General features: G+C 44.8%; 1 protein-coding gene and 1 pseudogene across 1 annotated transcript in view; both read left to right on the top strand.

Moving 5' to 3' along the window:
- The window catches only part of kl-3 (dynein heavy chain 8, axonemal kl-3), an 895452-nt gene that overhangs the window by 237919 nt on the left and 637744 nt on the right, over window positions 1–19789 (top strand). The window lies entirely within an intron of this gene.
- Window positions 3577–4025, top strand: LOC139353554 (V-type proton ATPase subunit e 2-like; annotated as a pseudogene).

The raw sequence follows: 19789 nt of genomic DNA, 5'->3' as shown, positions 1-19789 counted from the left end.
ATAATAGACTACTACTACTACTAAACTTCAAAAAAACCGACTTGCCGTGACCTATACCTATCACATACCCAAGATCCAAGGCGCAAGATCAATGAAAAATGGGACAATTAGCATATTTATGTCCCCGGCCCGGCAAAAGAACCCCAATAAAATAAATCTCTATGTATTGTACTGAGTAGGAAGCATTTCGGAGAGAACTGTTGTAGCAAGTTCGGAGAGAAGCACCGCACCACACAGTTCTAAACACGGTATGGAAAGGGACTTTACTGGAGCAACTCGGGCTTTGGATGAAATCAAGTGCGTGAAGCAGCCATCAGTCGTTTCGACGCGAACAAAGATGACAGCACGATTGATGCTCTGCGATGCATCGCAAAACCCGTGGTACTGCAGTTTTGCCGATGGATGATATCTTACCCATCTTGGAATGCGAACGTCTTTCAGGGTTTTATACCCCTTACGAAAGTCACGCCACACTGTGTTTCTTGCATACAAATTTTGACCCGAACGATGAATGGCGATAACCATCCTGCAGGATCTGGGGTCTTCCAATTCCAGAAAGTTTCTTCTCGTTTGAGGTCCACTTGCGCAGCGGAAAGCCTGCACTCTCGAGGGCACCGCGGAGCTTCTTCATGGCTGAAACAGCGGACTGCTGCGCGTATTTGCCAGCTAGAACATCATCGACATACATAAAGTTAGAAATAATGTCCCTTGCCAAAGTTTATTGGTCACGTACATCCTGGGCCAGTTGTTGAAGAACAGAAAGGGGGCACAATTAACTCGTTTGGTGTAAGTTGTTTGGACAGAAATATCCATATCCAAAACTATCAGATGTCGCGTATCAACGGATTCCCAGAGTTTTTGCCATACTGGCGTTTTAAAACTCCAGAAAGTCGGGCCTAATAAGGTGTTCTTTTGGAATACCTCGTAAAAGGTTCTTCTACTGCACTCTCGACGGCACCGCGGAGCTCTTTGATGCGTGAAACAGCGGACTGCTGCGTGTGGTTGCTAGCTAGAACATCATCGACATACATAAAATTAGAAATTATTTCACTTGGTCACGTACATCCTGGGCAAGTTGTAGAAGCTCGCGAATGGCCTGAAAGGGGCCACAATTAACTCCGAAAGTGACAGTGTCGAGTTCATAATCACAGAGTGTTCCCTCTTTATCGCTAAACAGGATTCTTTGGAAACGAGAATCTCCCGATACATCTTGGTAATGTCAGCATTGAAGACATTTTTAAAGAAACGTTATTTGAGGATATGGGCTTCACTGGAACATCCACCACCTCCCAGAAATGGGTATGGATGCCGTCTAGTTGAGATTCGGTGAAAGAAAACCGTGCTGAGAAGGAAGATTTTCTCTTAATGGGATTCTTCGCGATTGGGCCGCAAAGAATCCACCCGAATATGGTCTCTGGGCCAAGGAGTGTACCGCAAATATTTGAATGGAAGCCGCCTAAAACCAGCCGTTCTCACGGGCTTTAAAGGGGTTAAGTACTTTTCGCTTGTTGACATGGAAGAACGGCTGATCTTTATGGATGGAGCTAAGCTTTTACTAGGTCAAACCTTTTCGGTGGGCGATGACGACTAGCATTTGGCTCTGGCCCGGCCAAATGTTCCAGCTGTTGGGACGGTTAACTGAACTTTTGGTTCCTCTCCTTCACCAGTTGGCACGGTACGCTCGAGTAGGAGCCTGAAATTACACTGACGGGAAGAGACTAGGGACTTGGATGCTGTCGCTGTTTAATGCGATTCGGCTTAACGATTTGTAAATTGGTCAGAGAAACACACCACGGGTCAATATAATATCAACAAGGAAGAACGCTATAGTCGAGTACCTCGACTATCAGATACCCGTTACTCAGCTAAATAGAGATATGCAAGCAGCAAAGCGAGATTAAAATGCGCCACCTACCGGCGGAATACAGATTTAAGCGTTATGGGCGTTAGAGTGGGCGTGACAAATTTTTTTTGGATCAATCGATAGGTATTGACGAGACCACTACATTTCAGTTAAAATTTTATGTCTAGCATAAAAATCGATAGGTATTAATGAGAACAGTACATTTCAGTTAAAATTTGTATTCTAGCATGAAAAGTGTAGGAGCCACAGTTTTAGGCGGTTTGTGGGCGTTAGAGTGGTCGTGGCAAATTTTTTTTGGGTCAATCGATAGGTTTTGATGAGAACAACACATTTCAGTTAAAATTTTTATTCTAGCATCAAAACTGTGGGCGTCACAGGTTTGGACGGTTTGTAAGCGTGGTCGTGGCAAATTTTTTGTTGGGTCAATCGATCAATTTCAGTTAAAATTTTTATTCTAGCATCAAATCTGTAGGAGCCATAGTTTTGGGCGGTTTGTGGGCGTAAGAGTGGGCGTGGCACATTGCTGAAACAAACTTGCGCTGCGTAAGAAGCTTAGGAATCTGCACGCCAAATCTCAATAGCCTAGCTCATATAGTTTCCGAGATCTCAGCGTTCATCCGGACAGACGGACAGACGGACATGGCTAGATCGACTAGGTTAGTGATCCTGATCAAGAATATATATACTTTATGGGGTCGGAAACGCTTCCTTCTGTCTGTTACATACTTTCCGACGAATCTAGTATACCCTTTTACTCTACGAGTAACGGGTATAATGACAAGTAGGTATTCGGAGGTTCCCAAAAAATTGACTAAATGTCAAAAAGAAGTATTGCGTTCTGCTCATATATTTAAGCCACCTTGAGGTAAAATCGTCAATAAAATATTGCATACTAAATACGTTTCCCAAAACAATTTGACGGCTATGGCTAAAAATAAAAATACAATTCCGGCCGAAAGAAAGCTTATATGGGAATATTACAAATTTGTAAGACTTTACATTTTTCGCGTGGAAGTCAGAAATGACATTGCATTTTATAAGAAACATGGAACCTGGGAAAATATTCCACGTGAAAAGCTCAGAAAAACCACTTTAAACGTCGATAGACGGATTGCCAAAATCAGTAAAACCGATCCGTCCTTGACTTCGACGCAAATCAGAGGTCAAATGGTGGCAGATTATGGCGTGAATGTGTCACCTCAGACCATAAGAAGACGGCTAAATGAATTCGGGTTATATGCCCAAAAAAAAACATTGCTGTCCATTAAAAATGTTAAAAAGCGCCTTCAATTAGCCAGAGAACATATTCAAAAAGGTCCCAATTTTTGAAACATGAGTTTGGAGCGACGAATCCAGGAGTGATGGTTAACCATATGTACGACGTCCTCCCAACAAACAATTGGACGCCAAATACACGAAGAAGACCGTTAAACATGGTGGCGCTTCGATTATGGTCTGGGGATGTTTCACCGCATCGGGCGTAGGTCCCCTAGTGAAGATCCTTATGAACACTTTATCTGGAGAATATGCCGAAACTTTGCCACTTGCCTGGATATTTCAATAGGAGAACGACCCGAAACACACCAGCAATGTTTTGCAATGGCCACCGCAGAGCCCCTACTAAAACCATAAAGAGAACTTGTGGGGAATTTTTAAATAGGTCGTTGGCTAAAAAAAACCTAACGAATTTCGCAAGAAGACTGGAAGATATTCGTTGCTCGACAAAAAGTTCCGTGATCGCATTGTCCACCTTTTTCTTTTTATTTCCCCCCAAAACACTTCGCGTCGAGTCCTTTAAGCCTGCAAAATGGTTTCCGAGTAGGTGGCACCGATCGTTATCACCAGCATTTGGGCCTTCATTGGCATCATCTGCCCCTTCTTTGCCCGAGGTCCCAACAAGGGGGTGACTCAATGCTGCCTGATGCTCACCGCAGTAACATGCTACATGACGCAGCTGAACCCCCTGATTGGACCCAAATTGAGCATGAACGAAATCATGATCATGGCCCGCGAGTTGGGCAATGAGATCAAAAACACCATGGATGTCACCGTCTAATTATATTGTATTCGTTCACTTGTTTTGTTATTGTTTCTTTACCCCTGATGTTCTTACATTCTGTATTATTAATTTAAACTTAATGTTCGAAGCATAAAATAAATTGTATTATTATTGTTGAAAATGGTCTTCACACCGTTTTTCCTCTGCGTTGAGTTGTCTTGTTGTGGAGACCTGATCCAATTCGAAAAACCTCTGTACCATGTTGTTTAGGTTTGTCAAATTACAACGAATGAGATTGAAGTCATCTGGGCTGCTTCAGCTGGTCCAAAAACTATCCAGCCCAGCTGTGTGTTTTGTGCAATTGGTTCTGCAACCGTCCCTTTGCGTATGTCCGGAAGCATTAATTGCGGGATTATGTCGACACCGATAAGTAGGTCAATGCGACCCGACTTGATGAAATTAGGATCTGCAAAGGATAACCCTTGGAGATGTTTACAGGACTTAATGTTTACATTTTGTTTTGGTAAATGACCTGTTTGTGACCGAAGGATGAAGGCTGAGGATACGTAGGCATTAAAATCCGATCCTGAACATGAGATTATGGTGAAGTAGGTGCTGTGCCTGCACTGATTATGCGACGTATTACCAATTCCCGTGATCTCAGCTCGAACAGGATGCCGTTTGAGTCTAAGCGCTTGAACGATGTTTTCCGTGATGAGGGCGCCTTCCGAGCCATGGTCGATGAGAGCTCGAACTAAAGCTGACTGCCCAGTGGAGTTATTTACGAACTGAACCAGTGCAGTAGCAAGAAGGGTCGTTGAGTTCAGATTGGAGGCAACTGCGCTGAAGAGTTGCGTTGATGGTGCATTTTGTACCGCGTCTGCGCTCCGACCAGAGTCTGAAGTATGCTGTCGGGATACTCCAGGAGTGAATGAAGGACTTTATTGAGCATTCGGGAAATGTAACAAAGTGTGGTGCCGTTGACCACATTGCGAGCAGTTTCGGTTGCTGCTGCATTGACTGAGAGAATGGGAAGCACTAAGGCAATTGATGCATGCCTTCGAGCGGTCGACTATAACCTTTCGCGCGAAACAATCCTTGGCAAGGAAGTCCGGGCACCGTCTTAGAACGTGATTCTGTTGGCAGAGCGAGCACCTGATGGATCCAGACTCAAGAGTACTGTGGAAGCTGTGTCCCCTAACAGTGTAGTTTCCCGATGGTCTGGTTGTCTGGCGATGGTTGGTCGATTGTATAGATGATCTAACTGGAACGGCTGGTTTCCTACTCTCGATTAGGTCGATGCTGACCAATCGATTGTGAAGAAACACCTCCAGCTTTGTGAAGGTGGGGATTTCCACGTTGTTGCCCAGGGAATGTTCCCAGGCCTGTGTTGTGCTGATAGGCAGCTTTGTCAGTAAGTGATGTACCAACCAATGATCACAGGAATCAATGGCAATGTGTAGTCGTCGGAATTAACTAATACATACATTTGCCAAGTTTAACAAATTCCTAAGGTCCACCGCGATCTCCTTGGACAGTGGCTCGATTCCGTACAGTGCATTCATATTGTACATGAACTGCAGTCGAGGGTTGTTGTATCGTTTTACCACAAGGTTCCATGCTACTGAATAGTTGGTTTCTGTTAATGCCATATGGTTTATATCCTGTCCGATGATTAAGTTTCCTTTCAAGGGCGTGGAAACGGTTTAATGCGATTTGCCTTGACCGGCCGATCACCTGTGTGGGGTCAAACAACGTTTTTAAAGGTAAACGAACTAGATATTTCCCATTCGGCTGACGGACATGAGTTTGTTGAAAATGGTCTTCACACCATTTTTCCTCTGCGTTGAGTTGTCTTGTTGTGGAGACCTGATCCAATTCGAAAAACCTCTGTACCATGTTGTTTAGGTTTGCCAAATTACAACGGATGGAGACTGATGTCGTCTGGGCTGCTTCAGCTGGTCCAAAAACTATCCAGCCCAGCTGTGTGTTTTGTGCAATTGGTTCTGCAACCGTCCCTTTGCGTATGTCCGGAAGCATTAATTGCGGGATAATGTCGACACCGATGATCTGCAAAGGATAACCCTTGGAGATGTTTACAGGACTTAATGTTTACATTTTGTTTTGGTAAATGACCTGTTAGTGACCGAAGGATGAAGGCTGAGGATACGTAGGCATTAAAATCCGATCCTGAACATGAGATTATGGTGAAGTCGGTGCTGTGCCTGCACTGATTATGCGACGTATTACCAATTCCCGTGATCTCAGCTCGAACAGGATGCCGTTTGAGTCTAAGCGCTTGAACGATGTTTTCCGTGATGAGGGCGCCTTCCGAGCCATGGTCGATGAGAGCTCGAACTAAAGCTGAATGCCCAGTGGAGTTATTTACGATCCGAACCAGTGCAGTAGCAAGAAGGGTCGTTGAGTTCAGATGGGAGGCAACTGCGCTGAAGAGTTGCGTTGCATTTGATGGTGCATTTTGTACAGCGGCTGCGCTCCGACCAGAGTTTGAAGCATGCTGTCGGGATACTTCAGGAGTCAATGAAGAACTTTGTTGAGCATTCGGGAAATGTAACAAAGTGTGGTGCCGTTGACCACATTGCGAGCAGTTTCGGTTGCTGCTGCATTGACTGAGAGAATGGGAAGCACTAAGGCAATTGATGCATGCCTTCGAGCGGTCGACTATAACCTTTCGCGCGAAACAATCCTTGGCAAGGAAGTCCGGGCACCGTCTTAGAACGTGATTCTGTTGGCAGAGCGAGCACCTGATGGATCCAGACTCAAGAGTACTGTGGAAGCTGTGTCCCCTAACAGTGTAGTTTCCCGATGGTCTGGTTGTCTGGCGATGGTTGGTCGATTGTATAGATGATCTAACTGGAACGGCTGGTTTCCTACTCTCGATTAGGTCGATGCTGACCAATCGATTGTGAAGAAACACCTCCAGCTTTGTGAAGGTGGGGATTTCCACGTTGTTGCCCAGGGAATGTTCCCAGGCTTGTGTTGTGCTGATAGGCAGCTTTGTGAGTAAGTGATGTACCAACCAATGATCACAGGAATCAATGGCAATGTGTAGTCGTCGGAATTCACTAATACATACATTTGCCAAGTTTAACAAATTCCTAAGGTCCACCGCGATCTCCTTGGACAGTGGCTCGATTCCGTACAGTGCATTCATATTGTACATGAACTGCAGTCGAGGGTTGTTGTATCGTTTTACCACAAGGTTCCATGCTACTGAATAGTTGGTTTCTGTTAATGCCATATGGTTTATATCCTGGTCTCGTCCGTGCGGTAGTGCTTGCTTCAAGAAATGAAATTTTTGAATGTTTGAAAGAGATTGATTTTCATGTATAAGCTGCGTAAAGCTGTCATAAAAAGATGGCCAACCCACAAAATTTCCTGAAAAGTGGGGTACGGGCAATTTGGGCAGCTGAATTGTGGAAACAGGAATGGGCACAAGGGTGTTGTTTATGGATTGATCACCTGATACCTGTATTGGGACTGGAAACTTGGTTTCGTATTCATCGGCGAAAGAACAATAAATGTGGCTGTATGCTTGCTCAAAATTGTCTTCAGCAGCATCCGCCATATATGGATGCGATCGTGGACATTGCTGTAAAATAAGCGCTTGATGATTTGTGTAAAATTGTTTTGAAAGCTCGTTGAGCTTGTTGAGGCGAAACTCATAGTAGGATTTAGTTTTCTTTATTTGACCGTCCTTTTTAGCATTTTTAATTAGTTGGGTCAACCTGGAAGATAAGTCCATCTGCATTGCGTACATGTCTGCAAAAGGCTCGACCACAGCCAATGGTGCCGAACTCTGTTGTGCCAAATCACTACCATTACTTTCATTTTTACCCATTTGAATGTTTTCCTATTGCACTCTGCTTTGAAATACCACGCACAAATACTCTCACAAACACACTCACCTGTTTCAGTCGCTCCGCTCGTGTTGCGATCAAGCTTTGCAGGAAGGGGACGGCAAACTTCACGAGACTAGTGTGTCGCATGAGATGGCAATAGGCATGGGTTGAATCCGCTATTCTCCTCGACTTCTTGATTCCTCCGTTATTCGAGGCTCCGTTATGGCGATGTACGTGGCAAAGGTTGCGTAACTTTGCTGGTTTAAATTAATAATAGATTTGCAAACAAGTAAGCACAAAGATTGAAGTATGCTTCCAAATATTGGAAGCTGATGAAGTTATGAGTGTATGTTCCCCTCATGGGCCACCAAAATGTTGTGACGATTCGCACCCGATCGTCAAAGTTGAGCAGAAGTCTCTGGGGGTCTTTCACACACTTTGTAATAAAAACTTAGAAATATGTTGAACTTCACTAGTTATATTCATTCGTATACATTCAATCTTTGATTTATTGCTAACTTTGATTTACAAATTAGGAAATATAAAAGCTCGGTTCGAAGTTCGATTTAGCGTCGCTTGTGAACGGTTGTGTTTACTCTTGTGCTCTGAATTTTTTGTCTATTCTGTGATTTTTTGCGAGTGTTTTGTGTTTGTTTATTAACAAAGCTTAGTCTAACCGCTGGGTTAGTGTGTTTAGTGTTTTTTACTAGATCTCCCAGTGGTTTTTTTAACATTTATATTAGATTTGTTTAATCTACTAGCTTTGTTAGTGTAATTCTTATACTCACTAAACTTGCTAAAACTCTTTGATTCTCACTCTCTCTCCCGCTCTATATTACAACTGTAACTTAAACTCTCTCTGAACCTGCCAAATTTCTGGTAGACTTTTGGTGTGCTATTCTCTTGTCTCTCTCTCTCTCTCTCTCTTGCTTGCTTTACATTGTAACTGTTCCTGCGTAAAGTTGTCAGTGTCCCACAAGCAACGCTCAATCGATAGAAGATTTTTTCTCTCGTGCTGTCTTACGTTTAAATTATTACGCGATCTCGCGCTCTTATTTTTTTTCGTGTTTTGTGCCTTTGTGGTTTTGGAATTTGATCCCAGTGCCAAATTTACTCGAGGTATTTTTCATATATTATTCTATTTTATTTAATCTCCTTAAAATGGCTCTTGTGTGCTCTAAGAAAAATTGTACTCTTTCGTCTTCAACTAAAGACCCTTTTATTTTCTGCTGGCTCTGCGAGTCGATAATGCACGTTAAATGCGCAGGATTTACTGGTAGAGTCAAAGACTTTATTGATCAGAATTCTGGACTCATGTGGTCATGTGGATCCTGCAAGGAAATGGTTGTTGAGATGAGCGGCTTTATGAAGCAGACCCGAGACACCCTTTTGAATCTCTCTGGTGCTTTTAAACAGCTCAATGAGGGGTTCAATTCCGTTTGTGCCCAATTTAATAATAAAAAATTACTAACTGAGTCGCCTAAACGTAAAAAAACCAGCTCAGCGGCAGTTAATACGGTCACGGTATCCACCCCAAATCCGAACTTGGTGGCTGCAGCAGTCTCTGTTGACACTGTGGTAAGTGAACCTACTGCGCCTATGGATACAGCTGTTTTAGGTGAAGTCACTGCTTCTCGAAGTCGGTTGGTAAAAAAACCTTCAGTGCCGGCTACGGTGCCGACCGTACCTATAGGTACAGAAGTTACCGTTTCTGGCTCTCAGCTTAGTGAGGTGCAATCTGCTGCTAAGGGACGTAAGAAATTATCAGTTGTTCCACATAGAAAAAAATTATTTGTTTCGAGATTCACCCCAGATACCACATCTGAGGATGTTTTGGAATTTATTCGTGAAAAATTCCCATCCGAGAATATTTCAGTTGAACAAATTAGATTTTCATATGCTCGTACTGTATCGTCTTTTAAAATATTTGCTCCGTCTGATGAAAGCTTTTGGCTTAATGATGATTTAGTAATAAAAGAATTTGTTCCCAATGAACCGAGAACAAATAACAGACCTTCCACTGCGCCAAAAAACTAAAAAGTTTATTTTTGGCATATCAAAATGTTAGGGGACTAAATATGAAGCTACCCAAGCTTTAAGCTGACTCCTCTGCATTTACTGCTGATATTTTGGCTTTTACGGAAACTTGGCTGAAACCAGAGATATCTGACAATGAAGTTCTGTCAAACAATTTTAATGCCTATAGGACCGATCGCCCCTCACGTAGGGGAGGCGGTGTGCTGATTGCCGTTAGCACTAGCCTAACATCCGAGAGAATTCACTCTGATACTCCTAATGAAATTGAATTTGTTAGTGTGAAAGTTTCCTTGCAATCATTCTCAATATTTGTTACATGCTCCTATATTCCACCTGGCTCTGATTTAATAATTTATGAGCACCACCTGTCTGCGATAAAATCTGTTCTATCCCTTCTTTCTAACAGTGACCTTTTGATTGTTTTGGGTGACTTTAATCTCCCTGGTATTTCTTGGTCTCCTCCTACTGACTCACTAGTCGCTATACCTCTATCCGCCCATGATTTTGTTGATGGTCTTCTAGAATTATCGTTACAGCAAGTAAGCTTTATACGGAATTTATTAAATAGACAACTAGATCTTGTGTTTGTTTCAGACCCGTCTGAAGTCACGGTATCTAGAATTGACGCTCTTGTTGTACCTGAAGACCGATATCATCCAACAATGGAATTGACAATCTGCCTCCCATGCGTTGATACCCTCTCTCCTTTAGTTTCTCAAACTAAAGTGAGATGTTTCCGAAAATGTAACTTTAAAAAACTTAATGACATGATTTCACAATATAATTGGACAGAATTGTACAATTGTATGGATATTGAAAGCGCCACTGAACACTTCTATATAGTGTTAAATACCTTTTTTAATGAATGCGTTCCTGATAGGTTTCCTTCAAAGTCAAACAGGCCACCTTGGTTTACCAATGCGCTTCAAAGACTTAAAAACCTTAAGACAAACACTTATAAAAAGTATAAGAAATCGGGTAAGCCATCTGATTTTTCGAAATATGTGGTGGCTCGATCGGATTTTAATGTTCTTAATAGTCATTGCTATTCTATGTATTTAAGTCGATGTAAATTTGAATTTTCAAATGATCCGAAGCAGTTTTATAACTTTGTCAATGCCAAGCGTAAGTCGTCAGCATTGCCTTCATCGGTACGTTTTAACTCAATGGAGGCATCGACGGATTCTGAAATTGCTGATTTATTTGCCGAGTTTTTCCAAACTACTTATAGTTCGGCTGCTTGGTCAAATTCGAACTACCCTAATCCCTTAAATAAGGCAAATTGTATCTTTACCCCTGAAATTACGGAAATTTCTCTCGTAAGAGACTTAGAAAAAACAACGCCAACTTATTCTCCCGGTCCTGATGGACTCCCCGGGTGTGTGCTTAAGTTTTGTGCGTCAACCATATGTAAACCGATTCTTAAACTTTTTAATTTGTCTATTTCATCGTCAGTTTTTCCTACTATCTGGAAGGACTCTTTTTTCATTCCACTTCACAAAAAGGGTGCGAAGGCGGATGCCCAGAATTACAGAGGTATTTCTAAATTGTCGGCAATTCCTAAAGCATTTGAACGTATTATTACTTCTCATTTGCAACATTTATGTTCCTCGCTAATATCACCGTGTCAGCATGGTTTTGTTAAGCGAAGATCGAGCACCACCAACCTTCTGGAATTGTCATCTATTGTAATAAACGGATTTAAGAATAAAATGCAGACTGACGTTATATACACAGATTTTAGTAAGGCCTTTTACTCTGTCAACCACTCTCTTCTCTTATTCAAATTAAATCGGCTTGGGTTTCCATGTAATCTATTAACTTGGATTTCAAGTTATTTGAATGGTAGGACTCAGAGGGTTATATTCAAGAACGCTGCCTCAAAACTGATCTATGTGACATCTGGAGTGCCTCAGGGTAGTTCATTTGGGCCCTTTGCTGTTTACTTTGTTTATTAACGATCTTCCCTCTATCATAACACACTCTCGTGTACTAATGTATGCTGATGATGTTAAGCTTTGTTTATCACATAATGATATAGCGTCGGGTTTCAACTTACAGTCAGATATTGATTGTTTTCAGGGAGTATAACCTTTTAAATTTGAACTGCCTTAAATGCAACGTTATGACTTTTCACAGGGGTACTCCTACTTTTGTTAGTTACTCTCTTCAAAATACGCCACTCGACCGTATATATTCAGCTAATGACTTAGGCGTTCTTCTGGACCCAAAACTTAAATTTGACTGCCACATAATGTCCACTGTCAGCAAGGCCATGAGTGTTCTTGGGTTTATAAAGCGTTGGTCAAAAGAATTTGATGACCCTTATACAACCAAATTATTATTTACCTCCCTTGTCCGTCCTATTTTGGAATATTGTTCTTCGGTCTGGAGTCCACAATATCAAGTGCATATTGACCGTATTGAGTCGGTACAAAAAAAATTTCTTCTCTTTGCCCTTCGTAGTTTGAACTGGGATCAAAACATAAGGCTACCTTCCTATCAGAGTAGATTACTATTGCTTAATTTACCTACCCTTGCAAATCGTAGAACAATGCTTGGTACTATTTTTATGCAAAATCTTATAAGAGGTGATATTGATTCTGTAGAACTTGTAAACCGCCTAACTTTCAATGTTCCTGTTAGACTAACACGAAATTATTATCCCCTAAATTTGCCACGATGTACATCTAATTTTTGTCTGCACGAGCCCTTTCGCGTTCTATGTAATAATTATAACAACCTTTATCATTTAATTTGCACTTCAACTTCTATCCCGGTATTAAAAACTAATATTTTAACTCATTTGCTTCATTCTTAGATGCTTCTTTTATTTTCATTTGTGTCCCGTCTCTATTTTGTTTTTTGTATCTTCTTCGCGAACTCGTATTTTTTGCCCAAATTGATAAAAGGGCCCCGCGCGTAACAAGAATGTGCTTGGTGTCGTTGGGCCACTTGTTTGTACTGCTCGTAGTGCATCAACGTCCATCATATATAAACGCGACCAGCTTCTCCTTATGTCTTCTTCGTAGTGTCGTGCTGCTAACATTAGCAGCAGAAATCTAACATTCGCTGTTAAAACTGCTGTTGTCCACTGCTTCTCAGAGTCGCAAGAAAAAAGCTGTCCAGCTTCTCCTAATCGACAAAACACCCGTTCACTGTGTGATGAAATTTATTGAAATTTGAGGTAATATTTGTTATGACTTAGTCGTCTAATAAGAATACCTTTGTTCTAAGATGTGTACTTTTCTGGAATAAAAAGTCTAGACCAAACAATGAATTAAGTAGAATATTAATTTTTTTCACGAATAACTAACGGATTATTAACAGACAAAATGGTTTACAACTATAACGACACCCTATAATTTTGCTGAGTAAATGAATAGGCTTCATTAAGTACACGTATATTGTGAAATTGTGGAATTTGTTAACGATTTAGTGATATCGTAAAAACTCGACAAAAAACAGATCACATGTATAATTTTTTAAGGTTCGTCCAAGCAAACCAACCAACCAAGCTTTTATCGTTGCTACTTAGACTAAATTTGATGTTCTGCGCGTTTTTTGAAGAGCCGTCGTGCGGCTAGCTCAGTAGATTGTGTGTTCGTCCCAGCAAATTTATACAAACGTGACCGCCCAGTAGCTCAGTGAGAAAGCACAGAATTCACGGGTTCGTAGTGGGCTTATTACGGGTATATTATTACAAATGTCTCGGTAGCTTGGTTGGCCTTGATATCGCCACTTGTGGCCTTCGGTACTTCCGACGGTCCTGATTGTCTCGACGACCTCTCGCCTCGTTGACTCGGTGATCCAGTCCTGTAGCTCCCTGAAGATCCTTGAAGGTCCCTGAAGATGCTCGCTCGCTGCTCGTCCCTGACGGTGACTGCTTGTGACGACTCGGACTCGTGAGGGGGATCAGCTGGACGGGCTTAGGGAAGCGTCACCGTTCGCAGACTAGGGTGAACAGAAGCTGTGCTCTCCAGGATCTCTCCTTTCGACACACCGCCGCATGTCTCTTGCTCTGTCCCGGATGCTACCACTGGGGTTTCTGCTCAGCCCGCGCGGACAGTCAAGGTGGAACGCCAGGAAGCTGCCTCGCGCTTTACTTCGCTTCTACGCCTTGTGTAAACGAACGTTTCACCCTAGCCTCACCCTTCTGCTTATTGTCCGGGACGTTTCCGCGTGGCTCGATCTGTCTTGCGTGTTTGTCGTTATGTGGTGGCTGTCTTGCTGCTGACACTATCTTGCGCACTGCTCCTGGCGGTGCTGGCTGCGCGGCTAGACGTAGCGTGGCTTTTGGTTCTCGGGGTTCGGGCGGACGCCGTCGAAACCGTAGGGCTTTCCTGAACAACTGCACTCGGGACCGTACCGATCGACCGCTCTCTGTTCTGGATTGTTATACTCGGGATTCTCCAGGCGTAACGTCTGGACTTAGTTGATAGGGTTAACCCGACCGCATTGACCTAGCCGTGTGATGCTCTCTGGACTCCCACGGCGCTGCTTTCCCGACGACTCGACTTGTTGTAGCTCCCTTGTAGTTTATTTGGTTGATTGACTGTTGACTGGTTGATTGATTTGGTATCTGATTGATCTTGAAGGTTTGACTCCTAGTGATCGACTGATCCTGCTTCCAGCGATGGCCCCTTCTGGGTCCAAAGTCCGCGGTTTTATCGATCGACCTTTCGCCCTTTGCGCACGGCCCCACAGTAGGGTGCTTAGCGCGGCGATCTACCGTTAACCCTTCGCTCTTTCTCTCTGTTCGGAGCAGATCGCCAGCGCCTAGTCATGCGCGCATAGGTGTACAACGGCACCTGCAGCGCTTTCTGCTTATCTTTCGCCTTAGTTCTTATCTATTCAGCAACTACTTTTTAAGCCTGCATACTCGTATGTCTATATGAAGATCTTGGAGCCAAGCTTTTTTCACATTCACAGTCTGTCTGCCGCTCCGAATAAACGCTATACATTTTAATATAACCTATTCGTGCGTTATTAATTATAAATATAATGGTGGCATATTTGTTGTCTTCCCCACAAACATTTGGTGACCCCGACGTGTTTATCGGAGTCTGCAGCTCGGTCTCGCGATTGTTTAATATTGTTTAAACAAACGCTTTGTTTCGCTGTCGTTATCGTGCATTCGGTCACAAACATACGAACAAACATACATACATATGTGCATATAAAAGTGCACAGCCAGCCGTTTGACTTTTTGTACACTTTGCGTTGTGAAAAAACACCAAAACTGTGTTGTGCAAACAATTCTTAACAAAGTGAATCGCATTTAATCTTTGTTAATAGCGCATATTACATATATATATGTACATATAGCCATACATACATTCGTTTGCCAGTTACATAATCCGCTGTTGCTAGGCAGGCAATTTATCGGCAGGAACAACAACAACCAAGTTAAATGTTCCGTTGCATCTCGGCGACGCTTGTTAACCTTCACGTTTTCGCGGCAAAGGGTATACGGTGTTTTGTGCCTCTAACGCGGTCGGACATTTTATTTTATTTCATTTTTTTTCTTTCTCGTGATTGAAAAATGTCTGATACGGAAAACTCGGTTCGGGCTCAAAATGAATCCACAAGTGACGTCGACTACTACCGGCAAATGAGCTCGATGAAATGCTATTTAAACGCTGATGCGGTTAATCAGTTTGACGAAGCTGATTTGCTGGCGCGAATGGAATGGATCAATTCCTTAAACCAGGCATTTGATTCTGCGCAGACATCGTTGGAGAGACTGGATTTTGCAGAGGTCCGAGCGACCATCGGATTGAATTTGCTGAAGTCTTCATGGATGTGAAGGCGAAACTTAGCCGAGGCTTGGCGGCTCATCGCAAGTCACAATTGCCGGCTTCAACCGCTGCAAATTCAACATCTATTGACATCACTAATAATGCGGATCTTTCTTTTCGATCTAGGAAGCCTCGCTTGCCAAATTTGGAAATTGCTCGTTTTCATGGCTCCTACTCTGAGTGGCCGGATTTTCTTGCGACTTTCACTACGGTCATCGGAAATGATGATGAGCTAAGCGACATTGAAAAATTACAATATTTGCGTTCGAGTTTGGGCGGCGTGGCTCTGGAAACCATACGCTCGCTCGAACCCTCGAATGCTAATTTTAAAAAGGCTATGAATTTGCTGGGTAACTGATTTGATAATAAAGTTTTACACTTTCAGGCACATGTGCAGGCAATATTCGGTTTGAAGGGTGTCGAGAAGGGATCTTCGAAGGGTCTTCGGGAGCTGAGCGATTGCATGAATTCGCATCTGCGAGCAATTCGAACCCTGGCCAATACGCAACAAATTTTGGATGGACTTTTAATTCACATCGTCACTCGGAAACTGGATCAGAGGACGCGGGAAAAATGGGAAGAGGATTTGTCAATCACTGAGCTGTCTACCTGGGATGCTATGGAGTCGTTTTTTGATAGACCGGTTCTCCAAGTGGACTGAGTTGGTTCCGCTGCGAAGCGCGACGGCCGAGTCCCTAAAGAGAAGAATTACTAAACGACCGAGAAGGAGTGCTTGGCAATCGTCTGGGCAATCCGAAAGCTCAAGCCGTATCTGGAAGGTTACCACTTTAAAGTAGTAACCGCCCACATGGCACTGAAGTGGCTCAACAGCATAGAGAGCCCTTCAGGGAGGATCGCCAGATGGGCCCTGGAGTTGCAGCAGTACGACTTCGAAATAGCGTACAGGAAAGGGCAACTCAACATGGTGGCAGACGCTTTGTCAAGGCAGCCACTGCCGGAAACGCTTCGAGGGATCAAGGAGACGTCGGCGGCGGAAGCTTCTGCAGCATGCAGCTGGATTCTGGAAATGCGCGAAAAGATAAGGACCCAGCCGCAAAAGTATCCGGACTACGTGATGGAGGGTAACACCCTGTACAGGAACATACCTCATAGAGCGGGCAGCGAAGATGTTGCAACATGGAAGATGTGCGTCCCGAAAGCTCTACGGGAAACGGTGCTGAAGGAGAACCACGACTCACCGGCGGCTGGCCATGTAGGAAGCCGAAAGACAATAGCACGTCTGGCAGCCCGGTACTACTGGCCAGGAATGCACAGAGACGCCCGAGCCCACGTCCGAGTATGCGAGACATGCATGAGATTCAAGTCGAATTAGATGCAAATGGCTGGGAAAATGCTTACGCAGGTGCCAGAGGAACCATGGGCTACGGTATGTGCGGACTTCGTCGGACCCCTGCCGCGTTCGAAGCACGGCAACCAAATGCTGCTGGTATTGATAGACCGGTTCTCCAAGTGGACTGAGTTGGTGCCGCTGCGAAGCGCGACGGCCGAGTCCCTAAAGATAGCTTTTAAAGAACGCATAATCGCGAGGTATGGGGTCCCCAAAATAGTCATAACGGACAACGGAGTCCAGTTTACCAGCAAAACTTTCAAGAGTTTCCTGGCCGAAATGGGAGCCAGGCAACAGTTCACAGCTCCATACACCCCACAGGAGAACCCGACTGAGAGAGCCAATAGGACGGTGAAAGCAATGATTGCGCAGTTCGCAGGGCAGAACCAAAGAGACTGGGACGAAAAATGGCCAGAAATCATGCTGGCAGTAAACACGAGCGTTTCAGAATCCACAGGTTCCACACCGTCGTTCATTACCCAAGGCAGAGAACCAAGACTACCGAGCGCCCTATACGACAGAGAAACCGTAGGGACCGGACGACCGACAGAGACCCCGGAAGAGAATGCTAACAAACTCAGGGAAATCTTCGAGATTGTAAGGCGGAACCTGGAGAAAGCATCCCAGGACCAGGCTAGGCATTATAACCTAAGGAGGAGGCAATGGACGCCAAAGGTGGGTGACGTCGTGTGGGCCAAGGAACACCATTTATCAAAAGCGGCCGAGGGGTTCGCAGCAAAATTGGCCCCAAGATACGACGGACCTTACCAAGTCATAGGTTTTGCGTCACCAGTAATCTGCAAAATACGACACATAAACACAAAGAGCGGACCATCCACCTAAGCGAGCTGAAACAGCAACAAACGGAAAACACAAGCGAGCGGCTACAGCAAGCAGACACAACAGATGCAAACCAACATTAAAAGTCCAAGGATACCTCCAAGGATGACCAAAGGATAATACGAAAGGATCCCAAGGATACCTACAAGGATGCCCAAAGAATACTACGAAAGGAGTCCAAGGATACCTCCAAGGATGCCCGAAGGATACTACGAAAGGAGTCCAAGGATACCTCCAAGGATGACCAAAGGATACTACGAAAGGATCCCAAGGATACCTCCAAGGATGACCAAAGGATACTACGAAGGGAGTCCAAGGATACCTCCAAGGATGGCCAAAGGATACTACGAAGGGAGTCCAAGGATACCTCCAAGGATGTCCAAAGGACACTACGAAAGGATCCCAAGGATACCTCCAAGGATGTCCAAAGGATACTACGAAAGGAGTACATGGATACCCCCAAGGATGCCCAAAGGTGCTCCACCCGCGGGTCCTCCACCAACTCGACGTCGCTGTCGGAGCTGATCACCGGATCGGGGACGCCCCGCCCGGAGATCCGCCGCGAGGTTCGGGTAGGCCGGGCTGCCGACCATCCTTGCCCCGGGCTAGATCCTCCGGACGGCTGGTAGGCAGCCATCATCCTGCGCGCTTCGCTCCTCGTCACACGTGTGCTCATGATGCTCGTTGATTTTGATTGTGCAGCTGGAGCCTGGGCTCCCTTTAACGACACCTCGGTTCCGAGCCTTCCTCTTTGCTCAATCCCGCTATTTCCATCGGCCTCTCCTTACTACCAAGATCTACGGTACAGCTCTCTGCTCTGTGCCGTCTTCCCCCTTCCTTCGACCAGTCCCAATCGAGACCTTAGACGCTCTGGTTCGCTCCCTTTGTGTTCTTAACGTTCTCCTGATGTCCTTTATGTGTTTCGTTGCGCCTTTGTAGATGCCCTGTAGTATCCTTGGAGGTATCCTTGGAATTTGTTCGTAGTATCCCTTGGGAATCCTTGCAGGTATCCTTGGACTCTTTCCGTAGTACCCTTTGGGAATCCTTGGACGTATCCTTTGACTCCTTTCGTAGTATCCTTTGGGCATCCTTGGAGGTATCCTTGGAATCCTTTCGTAATACCCTTTGGGCCTTGGAGGTATCCTTGGACTCCTCTCGTAGTATCCTTTGGGCATCCTTGGAGGTATCCTTGGACTCCTCTCGTAGTGTCCTTTGGGCATCCTTGGAGGTATCCTTGCGCCTAGCTCAGTAGATTGTGTGTTCGTCCCAGCAAATTTATACAAACGTGACCGCCCAGTAGCTCAGAGAAAGCACAGAATTCACGGGTTCGTAGTGGGCTTATTGCGGGTATATTATTACAAATGTCTCGGTAGCTTGGTTGGCCTTGATATCGCCACTTGTGGCCTTCGGTACTTCCGACGGTCCTGATTGTCTCGACGACCTCTCGCCTCGTTGACTCGGTGATCCAGTCCTGTAGCTCCCTGAAGATCCTTGAAGGTCCCTGAAGATGCTCGCTCGCTGCTCGTCCCTGACGGTGACTGCTTGTGACGACTCGGACTCGTGATGGGGATCAGCCGTACGGGCTTAGGGAAGCGTCACCGTTCGCAGACTAGGGTGAACAGAAGCTGTGCTCTCCAGGATCTCTCCTTTCGACACACCGCCGCCTGTCCCTTGCTCTGTCCCGGATGGTCCCACTGGGTTTCTGCTCAGCCCGCGCGGATAGTCAAGGCGTAACGCCAGGAAGCTGCCTCGCGCCTTACTTCGCTTCCACGCCTAGTGTAAACGAACGTTTCACCCTAGCCTCACCCTTCTGCTTATTGTCCGGGACGTTTCCGCGTGGCTCGATCTGTCTTGCGTGTTTGTCGTTATGTGGTGGCTGTCTTGCTGCTGACACTATCTTGCGCACTGCTCCTGGCGGTGCTGGCTGCGCGGCTAGACGTAGCGTGGCTTTTGGTTCTCGGGGTTCGGGCGGACGCCGTCGAAACCGTAGGGCTTTCCTGAACAACTGCACTCGGGATCGTACCGATCGACCGCTCT

The sequence above is a fragment of the Drosophila suzukii genome, chromosome Y (assembly GCF_043229965.1).
Source record: "Drosophila suzukii chromosome Y, CBGP_Dsuzu_IsoJpt1.0, whole genome shotgun sequence".
Taxonomy (NCBI): Eukaryota; Metazoa; Arthropoda; class Insecta; order Diptera; family Drosophilidae; genus Drosophila; species Drosophila suzukii.
Note: the sequence above shows the minus strand (reverse complement) of the source record. Positions and strands in the feature narration are given on the sequence as shown.